This window comes from Passer domesticus, chromosome 12, assembly GCF_036417665.1.
Source record: "Passer domesticus isolate bPasDom1 chromosome 12, bPasDom1.hap1, whole genome shotgun sequence".
NCBI lineage: Eukaryota > Metazoa > Chordata > Aves > Passeriformes > Passeridae > Passer > Passer domesticus.
In genome coordinates, this window is record NC_087485.1 from 9,547,186 (window position 1) to 9,560,450 (window position 13,265).

At 39.0% G+C, this 13,265-nt stretch overlaps 2 long non-coding RNA genes across 5 annotated transcripts in view; one reads left to right on the plus strand and one right to left on the minus strand.

The window, feature by feature from the left end:
- LOC135279266 (uncharacterized) overlaps positions 1-3,505 on the minus strand; it is a 52,502-nt gene extending 48,997 nt beyond the window's left edge. Inside the window, exon 1 of one of the 2 annotated variants that reach the window (XR_010346548.1) lies at positions 2,639-3,505. This is a non-coding gene — a long non-coding RNA (uncharacterized LOC135279266). The remainder of the gene's footprint in view (positions 1-2,638) is intronic. The other variant, XR_010346547.1, reaches the window with a different exon arrangement.
- The window catches only part of LOC135279265 (uncharacterized), a 510,274-nt gene that overhangs the window by 167,237 nt on the left and 329,772 nt on the right, over positions 1-13,265 (plus strand). The window lies entirely within an intron of this gene.

Below are 13,265 nucleotides of genomic sequence, written 5' to 3' on the forward strand. Positions count from 1 at the left end.
GCTGACCTTTTTTTCTTTGCACTGCAATCTGTGTTTATTAGAATTCAGCTCCTATAAATACATTTCTGTGGATAAAAAAGCAAGCAGCTTCTTAGGAGTTTTGTTCAATAAACTTCTGTGAAAATTCTAAAGACTTAATACATGGCTTTCAATTTAATTCATTCTGTCTTCCCTTCTTAAAAATAAGATATAAGTCAGGATGAAATAGGTTTAGCTGGTGAAATCTTTTTTCTAAAGCTGTATTCTTAAAACTCACCCTTCCTTTTTAATGTCTGCTACAGCAGTTCATTCAGAACAGACAGGATATATATCATCTCACGCCTGGTACTGTGGGCTATATCTTCTCTTTAAATAAAAACATATTATAAATCTGTTCTCCACTTGAGTGTGGTAAGCACTCAGGTTAGTGACTTCAAAAGTAGAGCTGCAATAAGGCTTTGGCAGGCACTAAAGAATACTGACCAGCTCCTTAGACCTTAGTTTCTATTTGATCTTTCTGAGAAGAAAATCTCTTCAGTGCCATTCAAAACTGTAAAGGTGGCACAGCAGTGATGTCAAGCCTTTTAATTTTATTGCAGGCCTAGTGATATTCCTGTATTAGGGGTTTTGTGCTTAAAGCCCTGCCTTTTGGAGCCCTGGGAGAATCTCATTCATTTTGTTTTGGTGAAGTAAACACATGGTTGGTGTTGCTTTAAGAAAAAGTGAAATGGAAACCCTAGGCTGAAATGGTCAAAATTTGAAACATAATGATAAAAGTGTCTGGATGGAGTCTCAGTTTTAGGGGTTCACAGTGTGCAAAATAGAAAAGAATTGCTGGTGTTTTTTTTAACAAAAACTACAAAGAGCATCTGCATTACACCTGGAATGGTCTCATGTAGCACAAAATCACACCCAGAGTGCTGAAGCTCAGAGGTACCTGGGCAAGTGGGCTTTTGCCCTGTGCTAAAGTTGAAATTCAGAGGCTCTTCTTCTGTTGGACACTGGGAAGGAGCTGGATGAACTATTTATATTATTCTAAATATTTTTAAATACTGATGGTAATTGGTTTTCTTCCTCTGTTTTGCTCTCATCTAATTAGATGTAAAATTACTAAACTCTTTCAAAAGGGTTTACAGTTCCTGGATGGGATGGATTATATACACAGGAAGTATTTTCCTACTTGATCTCTGCTTGTGTTAAACCCGGCAACACCTGGGACAAAAGCACTGTATATTATAATTTCTTAATTTTGACTATGTTATGTCATGGCTGGGGGAAGGTTGCATACAAAGCAGGTGATTCTACTCTTGTAAACTAAAAGGCAAGGAGGAGGAAGAAGGCACATAGCACTCTGCAAAATCTATAAAAAGTGGAGTTTGCTTTCTCCTCTCCTACATCTATAGGGTGGGGGGAAAGTGCATTATAGGTGATTTTATCAAATGCAAAAAGTTAATAAGATTTTCTAGTAACAGGAAGAAGGTGGCACACCTTTTTAGAAATTCTGTACATTTATAATACATACCACATACTACAAAATCATTCCCATTTCTGTACAATATATCTAAAACAGAACCACACTCCATTCAAACTTTATCTATTAAATATAAGACTTTAAAGAGACATGCAAGCATTTCTTTCAGATGTAGGAGGACTATATAGGAATTTAATTCTGCTTATTCAATAAAAATTTATTTCAAAAGCTCTGATCATTAGGATTATTATTAATTACTGTGCCATTCAGCTGTGCTGACAAAAAAAAAATTCTTTCAGATATAACAGAGCACATTAAATATATTGCATTAAAGAATTAGCTCTGCCAGATTTTAAATAGAGCAAAATAAAATCTGAGCACATACAAGGTGATCATTTACCTTCTCTCATTGCACATTGTTTGAATAGTTTGTATTATGGATCTGAAATTGCCCTCAAGGAGGTTAGTTAAAGTAATAAAGGCTTCCCTGCGCCTCAGGAGCCACTCCCTTTGTGATATGACCTTTCTGTGACTTCTGAGCTCAACTCATTATGAAGACAGACAAATGTGTATTTTAAGTCTTCTTGAAAGCTTTTCAGGCATTATGCTTAGTGGTAAGGTGCCTTTTCCCCCCTCATTTTCTAAACCAGTTACAATTGAGAGTGTGAGGGAGAAGAAATAATCCTAGAATTCGTTAGGAAAGACCTCTAAGATCATCAAATATGTCATCAATATCAGCACTGTCCCTAAGGACCACATCTACTCATCTTTTGAATCCCTTCAGGGCTAGTCACTATACCACTTCCCCGGGCAGCCTGTTCCAATGCTTGACAATCTTTTTGGTGAATAAGTTCTTTGTAATATCCAATGCATCCAATGTAAACCACCCTGGTGGGTGAGTGGGTGTTTTTTACATCTAGAATGAGGTTGTCCATGCTGGAATTTCAGAGTTTCAGAGCAGTGTGGGTAGCACATGGTCACTCTAGTACTGCTTTAGCTTAAAATCAGACCTGTTTGTCCCAGCCCAGGGCTGGTGGCACAACATGCCCCAATTCCATGAGACATCCTTGCCCCTGCTCCCATTCTATCCTGTGCTCGTCATTGGCCTCATTGCAGTGAGCAAAAGGCACCATTTGTGTGTGGTGTTGCACTAGGCCTGTCAACGTTTTGGGCCCAATTTCACCTCACCTCAGGCTGCTCCTCAGTGCAGTGGTCACCGTTTTGGTCTGGGGGCTCCAGCAGGGCAGTGTGTGTTTGGGAACAGCCGGTGTTTGAACTTTGGGATGGGACACGCAGCTTTCAGCCGTGAGTGTGGGAAGGTGCCAAAGCGGCTGCTCCATCCTCAGGCCCTCACCACCCTGGCGGTGACGGGGCAGTCGTGAGTCCTGTCGATTTAAGCACAACCTAGAGCTTAGCTGACAGTCCAGCATGTGTTTCACATCCCCAGACTACGGCTTTAAAAGAGCCCAAATGTGGCTGTTGCAGCAGAGAGCCGAGGCCTTTCCGGCAGCCTGTGCCCCGCTGGTGGCTGATGGGGCTCGAGGAGCGCCCAGGTTGGGTGTGCAGCTGTAGGAGAGCATCCTGCTGCCTGGAGCTGAGCATTGCCACCCCAAAGAGCTCAGAAAAGTCAGGAACGACCTTCTCTGAGAGCCAGGAGGGTCAGGGATGAGCCTTCCTGAAGTGCTGGTGGTATGGTGAGGGCGTTTCTTCACATAGCGGTGCTCATCGTCTGTGCCAGCAGAGAATGTGGTGGGTAGAGAACTTTTTTAATGAGGTCTAGATTTCTTGTGCTTAATTGAAGGTTTGAGAAGATGAGCCAAAAACTCTGAAGGTTGCTGTAAACTAACACTGCAGAAGGGTTATTTGTATCCAAATGGTGCTGAGCAGGTCACTGCATAACAGGGGAGCTGTCTGTGCTTGCTGAGGTAGAACTGGGAGAAATAAGCAGAAATGCTGTAAAACAATAACTTAATAAATGTTCTCATTTCTAGCCTCACACCAGTTTTGCAGCAGTTGAATTTTCTGAGTATGTATGTTCAGAATTATCAGATAATGTCTCACATTTTTCTGGTTGCAGATGGTTTAGTGGAAATACGGTGGGTGAAGGCATTGGGGCAGTGCTGGAGAGCACCTTGTGGTGCTTTGCAGAGGGGTACATGGGCAAGCAGAGCACTAGCACTCAGGTTTTCAGGAGATATATGGGTGCTTATTTTTTTTTAAGTTTTTATCTTAAAGAGTCAGTAAAACTTCACCATTTGTAGAAAATAGGATGTTGAAAAAGCCTCTTTGCTACGATGTTTGTCAGAAGTGCAGACAATTTTTTCATCTAAGCAAATATTTGTAGGAAATTTTATGTGTAGAGGTGTACTTAGTTTGCCCTGCAGAATTTTCCAGGGTGCATTTGGGAGTATTTTGCTCACTCAGCTGTAATCTTAACATGAAGTGTGGAACTTGGTACACCATTTCCATTTCAAAGATCACTTAATATCGTTTCTGCAAATTTTTTAATTTGTTTAATTAAACTTAGCACTCCATTCCACTTCATTAGATCTATTTAATTTTCATGTATCTAAGCAGTTTTTCAAGTACATAATTAAAAGAATAGTTTTATAAAATCAGTACTTTTTTTATGAACATCCTCCAGAACAGGAACTATATTTTCCTGTTGATTAGCACATGATGATAAAAGCATTAGCATAAAGTAATAAGAAGGAAGTAATCTAGTCGTGCTTAAAATGTCCACCCTGAAGCTGGCCAGCAGGTATTTCTAAGAATGAAAGATATGTATACTTTAATGAAACTTTGCAGGAAAAGTGAATGTAACAATAATCTTGGTATTAATTTTTTGCTGGCAGTGGGGAGTGGTTCATGAAGGGAAATGGTATGTGGCTTGCAATTGGGAGTTCAGCTTTGGATTTCAGTTCAAGTACCATACAGAGATGGATTTCATTAGGACAATTCTTGCAACTGAAGTAAGTGGGATGAAGAAAACGTGACTTGCACCTGGTCAGTCAATAAACTTGAAGCAGAACTAGCAGAGTCCCCAGCAGTTTTGTCATAATAGAGGAGACAAGGCTGCAATGGTTCTCGTGTTGCCTGGTGGCTACAGCCTGTGGATGTCTGGAGCAGGAGATAATGTTTCAGAAATTGATTTCTGGGTAGAATGAGGATTAATGCCATTTGCATTTTCTTCCAATAGGCCAGTGGTATAACTGAGGAGAAAAAATTACTATATACCTTCATCATCATCTTAGCAAAATAAAAAATGCTTTGTGGATATGTTATACAGTTTCTGTCTCTAGTTACTTGAAAAATGGGCATCAGATGTAGATGGAAAAGGTGAGGAAACAATGTCTTATTCCACAAGAGCCACCTACAACTGCCTTACACTCAATAGCCTGCAGGATTCATATAATGAAAACTAATCTACAGTACAGCAACAAGATGAATCTGTGTAATTTACTTCCCTGAACTCACACTAACTTCTGTGTCCTTTGAAGCCGATTTTCAATATATTCTTCTGCTAAACTGTTTTATGCAGCTGGAATTTTGTATGCCAGAAGACATACAGTACTGAGGAGTGAGTGAATCATTTGCTGTGTATTTGGAGGCTTTGTTGTGTGCGTGTGCTTATGTATGTTTGTGTGTAAATATTTGAGGGTGTTATTTGAAAGAAAATATGAAAACTGAGAAACATATGTTCCTGATTTAGTTCCCTGAAATGGCAGACAGCTGTCTCCCAGATTTCTTCCTTCCAAAGGCCTTACAAACTGTGCACCATGCCCCACTGCACTGTGGCCACAGTGCACATCTTGGGGTACCTCACTCTATGTGTGACAGTGTGCACAGTACACGTTGCCATTACACTCTCAAGGCATTTATTAGTGGACTAAAAGTCCACAAGAGGAAGATGAGTGAGATTTGTGGCATGGCTGAGGTCCACTTGAGTTTAGATGTCATTTTAATCCTATTCAGCTTCAGAATGAAACCAAAGTAAATGAAACTATTTCAAGTCCATATCTGCTATAGATAAATGTTAGAAAAGCTCTTTCAGTGCCCAAACATTATGGTTTAAAAATAATATTTTAAGACTTTAAAATATTGTGGAAACTTAAACTGTCTGACTGTTCAACTCCAATAGATATAATTAAGCCAAGGGTTAACTAAACTATATTATTTTTACTGTCCTTTCATATGTCTTATGTAGAATAAAATTAACTACATGTGGCTCAGTCTGAAGACAGGTGAGGTGAATGGCAGTCCTTGGGTCTCACATTCAAGCTCTGTGAGTATTTTTCTTGTAAAAGGGAGGAGCAGAACATTTCCATGAGACTTGAAAACCAATAAGATTGGTAGCTCTGTTGATAAAACTCTTAAACAAACCTAATGTTTTCTCAGATTTCAGTTCTATGGATGTTGGTAAAAGCTGCTGAGGTTAAAGGGTGAGTTATTCACCTGTTTCTTTCCTTATGCACCCTTTAATTTGCATGGATGAGGCCATTGCCAGTTCTTGGGGAATGGAGTGCCTGGGGTATTGATAGCACTCTGCTGCTGGTGCACCTGCATTTTGGCAGATGAGTCTTTTTTTCTTGCAGGAAGTGGTGGCAGCAGGTGTGCAATGATCATAACACCCAAGCATGTTTATTTGGCAGGAGGAAATGAGAATGGACTGGAATAGCAAAGGTGGTTTTGCTTCATTTAGCAAAAGGTGCCAAAAATTATTTGGCATGAGAGAAACTGGACAATAAGCAGTGCATCTTTGCATTTACAAGTGCATCTGTTTGACATGAAAACTGATCAGCACATGCTGGGAAACCAAACTGGTCTGACTTAGGGGTCGGGTGTATGGGCACACCCAGCCCACTGCAAGTGGTGAGACCTGGCTTTTGGCTTGCTCTAACATCAGCCACTGCTGGTCCCTGTTGATCTACACAAAAGGGGGCCATTGTTGAATCATTATTTTGGCTTGTTTTTCTTTAAATATTATAGCTGAACTAAACTAATGCAGTAAATATCCCAGTAGGCAGGATAACCCACCATCTTTATAAGCTACTGCAGAGCCACTCTGGGGCTCTTGCAATCCTATTAAAGAAGCTTGGTCCCTAGTTGCTCTGAAGAGGAGGAGAGTGCTCTTTGAACTACATTCTGAGAAGATCAGTATGTTAAATATTTCAGACTTAAATAGGAATTAGCAACATTGTTCTGTCTGAAAGTGATTAATTTTGAGAGCTCCTCTGGCAATCGCTGTTAAAAGTCTTTGTATTAAATTTGCCATATTGCAGTCTCTCTTTCCATTCCATGTTTGAATGGCAGTTCATTCCACAGGCTCAGTGCAGGGGAATTATGATGGTATTCAATTAGCCAGGTAGCCTCTGAAGATTTGCTAATGTACATATGAAATAGAAATCCACTCTTAAAGCTTCTCTGACCTGCACTTTCATTTTAACCACTAAATAATGGTTATGTAATGTACAAAAGGCAGCCACTCTGGTGGCATCCCAGGGATGAGTGGGGTCCCTTGTACACCACAAGCACAGTCTGCACTGATGGGGCAGAGACCTGAGAACTGACAATATGTTAAACACTGCTTTGCGTGAGAAGGTCTTGTGTAAAATGGGGTAGATCAAAGGTTGTTTAGAACCGTTTTGCTGCAGTGAGTGAAGATTCAAATCCAGATTCTGGTAAATAATATATACCCAAAGATTATCCCTTGATTTTTTTTTCTCAGAATTGGAAAACATATGTGTGTGTGTATATATGGTAATGTCAAAGATAGGTATTCCATGTGCACAAGGAAGAACTCTGCTTTCAGGATGTGTGACTTTCATTGTAGATAAAAGGAACTGACAAAGAAATAAAAGAACAAAATTAAAACTCCGGGAGAGAATAGAGTATGCAAGACTCCCTTGTTAACAGCAGACATCTGCCAACATGAAGACAAGCTATGAGGGCAGCGTGTCTTATCCTTAGAAACATTACGTGGAAAATAGTCCCGCCAGTATAAAGTTGTGTACACTCCAAACTGAAGGCCCCCTTGTAACAAATTCTTTATCAGATTTCACATAAAACAATCTCACCAGTTTATTCATACCACAATTTTTTGCTTTTGATCATCTGTTTTGTTGTTGTTTTTGTTTGTTCTGGTTTTGTTTTTTTAATGAATGTTACATCACTACTTATCTCTTCTGTGTTTATGTTTTTTTCTAGGACTGGACGTTTTTTGTTTTTATCTCAGGCTTCATAAAACTGAAACATTTAACATTAAAGAGCCAGGAAAAAGAAAAGTGTAATCTATAACTGATAGGCAATGCATATTTCAAGCAAATTAGGACATACTATTCACTAGAAGAGATTCCTATAAATTCTGTTATGTGTAAAGCATTCTGAACAAAGCAGTTATAGTACACAACAGTAGAAATGCCAAATGTGATCTATCACTTAAACAATGTATTTCTGAGCAAGAGTTTGCTGGTGTTTTAACAATGTTTCTATTGCTATTTAAGCTTTCAGAGAGATGAAATATTTTACTCTGAGTGATGGAAACTGAGAAGGTGTTACAGTGAACAGATGAATGAGAGCATGCAAAACATACACTGTGAAATTCCATGTTTGACCTGACCGTTGAAATAGAGCTTGAGTTTTGAAAACAAACACACACAAAAACAACAGAAACCCCTACAAAGCAGTTTTGATGTGTTATAAAGGTCTAGATCACTAATGCCAAGGAATTTTCTCAGTTTTTAAATGCTTGCAGCAAGTTTTTGTAGTCCCTCTCTGAGCTGGCCATTGTGCAAAGTACAACACAAAAGGAAAGTTTGCAGAGAACATTGTGATGCAGAAAGGAATGGCTTGTGAGTCTGTGAGTAAATAGAGGCCAGGGCGATGCAGGATTTTCATTATTAATTTCTCAGTTGTTTTTCAACCGGGTATTGTCACAGACATATTTGCAGTCTTTAACTTTAGTTGGAATTTAAATAACATCCCACCAAAAACACTGTACACCCCACTTTCAGCTCCATTTTTTTCCGGACTCAGTCTCCAGTTTTGTTGGTGAGGCTCTGTCCTTGTGTCCACATAAAGTAAACTGAGCAAGTAAAAGCTACAGAATAAGTCAAATCAATTCTTTTACAACCTTCATTTAGCAAAACGTACCATTTACCAAACTGTTAGGTTATGGCATCTCTCATTTGGTACTGAGAAATTGGGGAAAGACTGTGCTGGGCTGTGAAATGTGTGAAGAAGTTTATTCTCAGTGAAGGAGCACCGACCTGTTCTGGCTTGATTCAAGGAGGTCAGTTTTACACTGGCTAAAACTAACAATAAAAACCCCAAAGATGGTATCTCAGTCATGAGTGTATGAAATAAGAACCAGAGATGGATGATCCCCTTCAGAAAGTGACTTACTGCAGCAATTTAAAAATTATACAGTAGCTCATTACTTATAAGGACATGGTTGCAATAAGATAAAACTTCAGCCAGTTTCTCCAATACTTCAAAGAGAAAGAGACAGTTTGCTTTTAGTTACAAAGGGACTCTAAATTGAGAAAATTAGAGCTGAGCATGTATGGTCTGTCTGTTTATTAAATGATCTAATTTCAGCAGGGAAGGCATTTGTCAGTTACAGCAGTTAAAGCTGTTGATGTTTTAGTGGGAACCCCTTAATAAGTTAGCATTGTGGCAGTGAAGTGCCCATATTTTCTAAGGGTCCTGCATATGTTTTCAAAGAAACATACTGAGAATTCATGTTCTCTGGGAAGCAACCATGCAGATAAAATTGTCTTGAAGTGTATTAGCCATGATTGGGGGTGGTGAGCAAGGGAGAAGTGAAGTGGAGCTGGCTCAAGGCTTTTTGACTTGAGTGTGGCTGGAGGCAGCTTGCTGCCACCTGGCTGGGTGGCATCAGGTCCTGCACTGCCTGCACCTCCAAAAAGTTTCACAAGCTTCTTCTGCACCTGCAGCCAGGGTTGGGCACTGGGTTCCTCCCTCCCTCAGCTGAGAAACACTTTGGGAGCTCTTTGCTTCTTGCTTGTTCTGCCCTGCCTGTGCTAAGCAGTCATAGGGAAAGTCATGGCCATTCTACACTGACTGGGGGGTCAGGACAGGCAAATTTCTGTGTGCCTTTAAAATTTTACCCTCTGAATTATTCCACCAATGCAAAAGAGTCAATGGACTGCTCCCAAGCCTGTAAGACAATCTTTGTTTAAAGAAGAGGAGAGTTATATTTCAGCATTTTTGTGACAATTATAGTAATCAAGCTAAATTATCCATAAACCAGAAAAAGGTATCAGTTTTACATTTGAAGGAAAGTTTTTTATTAAAAGATAGTTTTGTTTGGTATTTTATGCCTGGGATATAACCGCTTTAGCCACCCAGAAACCATTGTGGTTGTTTTTTTTCTCTATTATTGCTGGGCAAAGTTATTGAGGAAAAATATTAGAATCTGAGGCAATTCCAAAAGATGTTTTCTTGCCCTGACTTGGTAATTCTGCCTTCATAAATTCATGCTGTCTTGTGGATTGTCATCCTGGTTATATATCTCTTTTAACCACAAAAATCTTTTAAAATGGGGAATAAGTTCATGTTGTGGATCTGGAATTCAGTTTGGATTAGCAGCATGGTGGAATGCTCAGAGTCAGGGCAGGGAGCCTGTCCCTGCCTGTTTCTGTATCCTCACTCCTGGCAAGGATAATGTTGTGTCTCCCAGCTGCTCCTGCCTGCCTCCTCAGGTGTTGTCACAGTGGGCACTGATTTGGAGTGATCCTGTGCATGTTCCTGTGCTTTTGTAACCAATAACCCATGCACTGAGCAGAAATTAAACTTTTAAAGGCGTTCATAATATTGTAAAATTTGTGGGATTTTAAATTTAGAGGTTTTTTTTGTGAGTGGCTAATGAGACTTGCTCTTTATTCGCATATTCCCAGAAGTTAATAATTGTGAAAAAGTCACCAACTGTCTCTCTTAGGAACAGTGTGGATTTTTGGAGATGAGGTACAGCTTCTTCAATAACTTTGTTGCCTGAACTTTTGTTAAAAGACATTTAAGTATATGTACAACAATAATGAACAAGAATATTCTTGACAACATGTTCCTTTTCCATACTTTGAGAAAAGTCAGAGGTTCAAAATTGATCTTACAAACAGAAAATTTGAGTGGTTGAACTCGTCCAATTTATTTTGCTGAAATTTGCTATTTTGAAATTTGAGTTCTTTGCCTGTGCACATACCAGACTAGGGTTCCTTTTTCCAAGCATCATTTCAATGAAAGGATTTATTTCAAGGATTACATTGTATTCATTTCACTTACCAAATTAAAAAAAAAAAATCATTCCACTGAAATTAAAAAAATAAACCTAAAGCAGTGAAAATTATTTTTGTAACATCTATCTTCAACACTGAATGAAGGAATGAAGTCTGGAATAATTCCTGCATTGAAAATGAAGACATCTGGGTTCATCCTTGGCTCCACTGTTGTGTTTTGATTAAGGAAATTGTATAATCTGTCTCAGCTTTAGTCTGTAAAACTAAAGAATGTATAAAAGTGTTGTGAAACTATTGTTTCTCATGAGAGCAAGTGCAAAGCAAGTTAAGAGCAATAGTTTTAGCTGCTAAATATAGGGTTGTAAGTAATGAAAATCAGTTTAGGTATTGTATGTGATTTATATGGTGCATCTAGCATTTTTCAATCTTCATACTTCATTCTGATTTCTACAGTTGCATTCATGATTGTGTAAGTATTTACAATATAATTAGAGAACAAAGTTCAGCCTGTGGATTATTAATGAATGACTGTAAATATCATTTAATGGGTAGTTCTTACCCATAACTGGTTGGTTGCTTAGATCACATGGTGATTTTTCTGCTTTCGGGTTAGATTCAAACTCAAGAGAGTAATAATTACTCCTTACACACTGATATCCAGTTAGTGACTCCTTTCAGAGATGGGTGCAGCCAGCTGAGTACTTGTGAGCAATGGATTACACAATCCTTCAATGGCAACTCTTGCAAGTCTGCTGTTTAGATATTGCTGATTCTTGTATTATTGGTCATTCTTTCACGAAAATTTTATTCTGTAGCACTCAAACTCTGAAAAGTACAAACTCTAATTATTTTGAGCAACTCAAGTCACTCAGAACTTTACAATGCACAAAAGCAACCAACAAAGCATGCGGCCAAGTACTGGAAAGCAGGACATGTGAGAGTCAGCTCTGCCACACCTGCTGGCTCTTGGCTGCGTTTGGTATCCTGGTGCTTTGTTTCCAGCACAGTATTTTCTTCCATGCCCCAAGACTGTACAAGGCAAAGGTAAGTTTTCTTAATCACCTTGAGCTATAAAATACCTTGTTCCAGAGGCTGGATCTGAGTTGTGTTTTTGGAGACTCTGTAGAACTGTTATTAGGTTTCAATGGAGGACTTTGCATCTTTAACTTGTTCCACTGTTTTTAGTGGTTTTTTGGGGTTGATTAACTAATTTTGTTTCTGTTTGCCTATCTGCTAGATTTTCCCCAAAGGAAGTCTTGTGATTAGGTTTATAGGCTCCCCCTCCAGGGAGAGCCTTTTCTAGTCTCTGAATAGAATTTTCTGTTTCTGCTTGCCTGGCTCTAGTTTTTCCAGTGCTTGTTTTTGCAATTTTCTTTGCATACTATATTTTCTTACCATTTTATATCACTTGTGAATGTTATATATTCACCAGAGATCCCAGTTTTGTAATATTTGACCATTCCTTCAGTCTTGTTAAATAGCAGTGGTGTCATCTCACCGCACCTCACTGACACTGTAGAGAAAAGTGTGAGGGATTTTCAAGTGGTCCCAGAGAAGTTCCTGAACCCATGGCTTGACGTGCTAGTCCATATTCTGTGTCGTGACTTCTAACTTTTCTGTCCAGCATACCAAAATTGAGTTGATGTTGTGATGATTTTTAAAACTGCTTCATCTCTCGGGGATACTAGTTTTCACAGTACCTGGTACCTATTCAGAAGAAAAAAAAAAAAAAACTGGTAAAAATTTCATTGGTAGAAATTTCTGAGAAGTTAAAAAATGCTAAGATGTATAAATATTATACAGTGCACAGAATGTAGCAACTTGCTGAAGTGTATAGCTGCTCATTGAGGCTTATCTAAGCTTCTCTTCCCCACAGCTCTACTGAACTTGTAAGAATCTGCTACAACTTTAAATTACAAAAACCCCAAAGCAGATCCATAATCTCCAGGGCTGTAAGTGTTGAGTCCAGCAGCTTTCACTTGCTGCACAGTTCCCTTCTCCAGGATAAGGGAGAGCAGAAGGTCTGTGCTCTCTGCCTTTCTGGGCTGCTGTGAAGGGAGAGTGGTCTGCCCACGGGGTCTGTGCCCTGGCCACTTCAGCTCTTCTGGTTTACTCGGGATATGTACTTTGAACATTTGGTCTTACAACTGGGAAAGGAAAAATGCAGCATGGAGCAGTGTTTGGAGCTGCTCTGGATGGGGTACTTTTGCACTAAATCATTTTTCAAAGGAAAACTATTCTAGTAATACTCTTAGCCAGAAATGTGTTGGTGTGCTTTTCAGGATGTCTTGGAATGCTGGCACAATAAGTTTGCTGTACAAATCTAATTATCTCAGCCTTCTTTTTTTTTTTTTTTCCTTTTTGGCAATGTTATTTGATTTATTTTTGAAGCTGTTAATGAACTGCATTGGGAAAGAGATTACATGATTTATGTAACATTTATTTTCTTTTATTCTTTGTGATCTGCCTTGTTATAAACCATGAATTGTTTAAGTGCTTTTTTTGCTTTGAACTAGCAGGAGAGTGGCAGCGTCTCCTGTTGGATTTGTTCATTTTTT